This window comes from Squalius cephalus (genome assembly GCF_949319135.1).
Source record: "Squalius cephalus genome assembly, chromosome: 15".
Taxonomy (NCBI): Eukaryota; Metazoa; Chordata; class Actinopteri; order Cypriniformes; family Leuciscidae; genus Squalius; species Squalius cephalus.
In genome coordinates this window covers 11,984,437-11,988,837 of record NC_137136.1, presented here as the reverse complement: position 1 = coordinate 11,988,837, position 4,401 = coordinate 11,984,437, and positions in this window count along the sequence as shown.

The window sequence follows — 4,401 nt, the reverse complement described above, 5'->3', positions numbered from 1 at the left end:
AGCATCCACGACCTCCATCATCTGCAAATGAACCACAGACTGTCAGTATATCCCCTCTACTTGTTTAAATAAACCTGTTTCTTACCAGTATCATTTTGTCTTGAGTCTCTGTTCCAAAACAAAACCACAATGATCTAATCAATTCCGAATGGACAAAATCAAGTCCCACCTTACTTTTTTTTTTTCTTGATTGAGAAGCCATTTCACTCAGATATAGGCCTACGTCACAATAGGGCAGAAAAGAATATTGAAGTTTCAATTTTATGCCGACTTTAATGAAAAAACAAATGTACCTTGGCCATTATTTGTGCCCGTGTCATTTCAATGTAATAGAAGCAGAGTATAATCATTTTACAACCAAAAAAGCTGACCATGCAGCCTAGGCTGTATCAGACTAAAAAAAAACTTGATTTAGAAAACCTGACAAGAACAATTCTTCAACTAATACGAGCAAATAAGAAAGTGCCTAAACTGTGAATCAAACGCTGCTCTCTGATGGGTGAAAGCAGATGTTTGTGGAGTTCCCAGGCAAGTCAAGCACAGTTCTTGGCTCCAGCGGTCTCATCCTGACACGCACAGGAGTTTTATACCCTGTCTGCACTTGCTGAGGAGGGCTGTTTCTGGTAGCATGGATGCCCGTCATCTCACAAGCTCGCATGAATCGCCAGCCAGTGATTGTAAAAAAAGGTTCTGTAGTTGTTTTCATGCTTCCCTTTGAAATAATGCTGTGCAGTTATGTTTAGCCTGCATGTTTGCATCTCTTAAAAACCTCTGGAGTTCCAGTGGGTGAGAGATACCTCCTGCACTGGCATGACGCCTCACTAGTAGACACCACACACACGGTGCCAGCAAATAAATCCCACCACCCACACACTCCATCACGCTCTGCTCCAGAGGCACCCCTTTAGAAACATCCCTTTTTGGCCCCCATTTTCCCTCGCCTCAGATCTCGATCCATACGAGAGAGGCTGTTGTGTTTCAGAGCAGGAGAGATGAAAACCGTGGAGCAGTTTTCTCTCTGGGGAAGCCCTGAGTTCATGTGAGGAGAGCTGGATTCGGTTATGATTTGAAAGAAAGACAGAAATTGGGTAATTGGTAATAACAGTGGGAAAGGCTTATATGCGAAGAGTATATGACATGCAGGAGACTTGTGGCCTCATTTGCCCTGGTGGAGTCCATGACCTGAGAAGGAGGACGGGGGACATTTTGAGTTCTGTGACTAAGCAAAAATGCTCGGCCCTCATGAGGTGAAATATTCAGATGAGGGCATATTTGTGATGTTTTTCAAATATTGAATTTTTTCATTCTACTTTCACTCTATATAGAACCTTAAAGGGTTATGTCAGGCACTTCATAATTGGAACCTTTTAGGGGTTCCAATCATCTGATCATTTTATGGATTTAGTTTTAATTAATTAATTATTTTAGTTTTCATTCAGTTTTAATTCTAATTAAATTGTATTAATTAAACAGCTTGTAAACATACTTTATCACTATAGAAAAAAGGTAAATAACCTGTTACACGTGAAAGTATTATGCAATCATTTAAGATATTTTAAGAACTCTTTAAAACTGAGACAAGAAGCCAATTGAACCTTTTTCCTAAGAGTATACAGGTTTGTCAATATTTGAAGCCCCTAAAAGTTGAGGAAAAATAAAAATTATATTTTCTTTATTTGTGTTCTGCCAAAAGACGTAAAACTTTTGTGATAGAAATAATTTGAGGAAGGAGGGAAAACAATATTTATCGCAGGCCTGGCGCTATGAAAGGGTGAAAAGATTTGATTTGTGCCCCCTCAGTTTCAATTATACCAATTATGAGGCACCCTAATCTCAGCCTCAGACGTCATTGGCTGAACATCTGATGCATATGGCACACAAAATTGGAAACTTCAGGATTTTCGAAGTCGTCATCTGATTGGTTGAATTCTACAGGATGTCCGGGAGACTTGTGTCAGATGGCCTCGGCGGTCCTTGGCCAATGAAAGCTGCTATGGGGTCCAGACCTTCTGTTGTCAGTCTACAGGAGAAGTGGGATCCCCGGACTGCTACAATTTAGTATCTTAAAACCCACCAGCCACCACTGAGTTGCGATAGTCTTTTCTTCCCTGTGATGTATATCAGAGTGTAACAGCTTCTTGAAGAGGAAAAAAATGCAAAACAGGACTTGATTTTGTTCATCAGAAATTGATTGGAAAATTAGATTGTTGTCATGTGCTTTTGCTGTGATCTCATGTGAATTACAGGTTGCCCCTCCCTCACGTCAGTAAACACGTCATCAGAGCAGAGATGCACAGATCTGTGCATGACATCAAAGTACCGCGAGAGCGATTAGAGAGCAGACAGTTCCATATGCTTTCGAATCGCTCTCACGGTACTTTGATGTCATACACCGGTCGGTCTGCACAGCATCACATCAAGTCGAACACACTTGTTGCTGTAAGTGGGAGGGGAAGTTATTTTGATTAAAGATTATGAGGGTACATGATGAATTAAAAACGATGTGCACAGATAAATCATTTATAGTAAATGCTGCAATATTCCACCAAAAAAACAAGAATTGTCTATTTTGATTTAATGGTGACTTTAATCATAATGTTAAACATGGATATGGGCAGAGAGGGGAACCGAAGGTTAGGCCGCGGGAGGGGTAGGCTACGAGAGATGAAACGAGGGAGAGGGATGAGAGAGGGTGAACGAGAGGGAGAGCTCCGTCCCATGGAGCCGGCACAAGAATTTATGGTCAGGAAGGGGGATGAAAGTGTAATTTACGGTCCACTCTTTACCGTTCTTCTGCCCTCCCCTCTGTAATGAGAAACGGCTGTTGCAGTTGGAGGGTGCGATCCTGTTTAAGCTCCTCCCCCTGGCGATGACACATCATTAGTTTTTATTTCTGGCTCAAGTTTTACTGCCCATGCCTGGGCACCAACTACCGCCACACATTCTGAACCACAATTGCTATGCTGTTATAACACGAATCACGCACGTACAAACACAAACACCTTCCTGCCCAAATGGGGATTACCATATGTAGGCTACTGATCGAAGACTTATTTTCCCTCTCAATATTTAAACAATCACTTCATGTTTGTTGACCATTTAGAATCAGAATTAGTGATGCCAGATTCACCAATGAATAGCTTTTGATCCATTTGGCCAAACGGGTTTGCAAAAAGGTCTTAAATTGATTCAGTTTGAATTATTGTACCGCAGGTAAAGACAATTCATTCATCTATACCTATAATATTAAAAAAGTAATGATAATAAAATAAAATATTTAAAAGTCTCTAAAAATAGCATTTCTGTGAGATGGGTGCTAGTCACACTTTTTACTTCAGTGAATATTTCTAGGTTCATCTTTGTATTAACACCTTAAATGCATGGCCACTAAAATCTATCTATATGTTTTCAATATTACGAGCTAGGAAAAAAGAAAAAAATCCAGTTGATTGAACCCACCTTTTACATTATGTGTTGACACAGCCTAATAGAGGCTTTCAGCTAAATGTAACCATTAAAACAATTATTAAATGAAAAATAATTCATAAAACAGCAAAAAAGGTAATGAACAAAAATCTCAAAACTTTGATTAGGCTGATTCATTTTGTAATACTTTGTGTAAGTTCATAACATATAAAACACATGACAACTTGCTCCCAACTTGACATTAATTTAAAAAAATATTGTCTTGGAAACAGTTACACTTTATTTTAAGGCATCCTTGTTACAGTGTAATTATACATTTAAGTACTGAGTAATAATAATTAACAACATATACTTATAGGGTTAGGATTAAGATTAGTATTTAGTTTATGGTTAGTTGCTTGTAATTATGCATAATTTACAGTTATTATTATAGCAAGTACATGTAATGTGTAACAAGGACACTGTAAAATAGTGTAACCACACAAACTAACCTTTCAGTTAAATAATATTGATATTATAATGTGGAGAAGGATATTCACACACACACACACAAAAAAAAAAACTGTAATTTAAGAGGGTTTTGAATAGGTGATTGAAACCCACATACAAAATCACAGTTACACTTTATTTTAAGGTGTCATTGTTACAGTGTAATTATATTATATTTAAGTACTGAGTAATATTAATCAACTACATGTTTTACTATAGGGATAGGGTACGATTAGGATTTGGTTGAGGGTTAGTTGCATGTAATTATGCATAATTTACTGTTATTACTGGTAACATATGTAACAAGGACACTGTAAAATAAAGTGTTACCAAACTCACTGATAGAGAAAACATTTGTGTGACAAATGCATTGTTAAGAGAAATCACCCTTATAATTTCCCCATGTGACAACTAGCCCCGACCCCCCCTACACATATACATAAATACACATAAGACAAAAAAAGATTTCATAAATTTCTTCATACA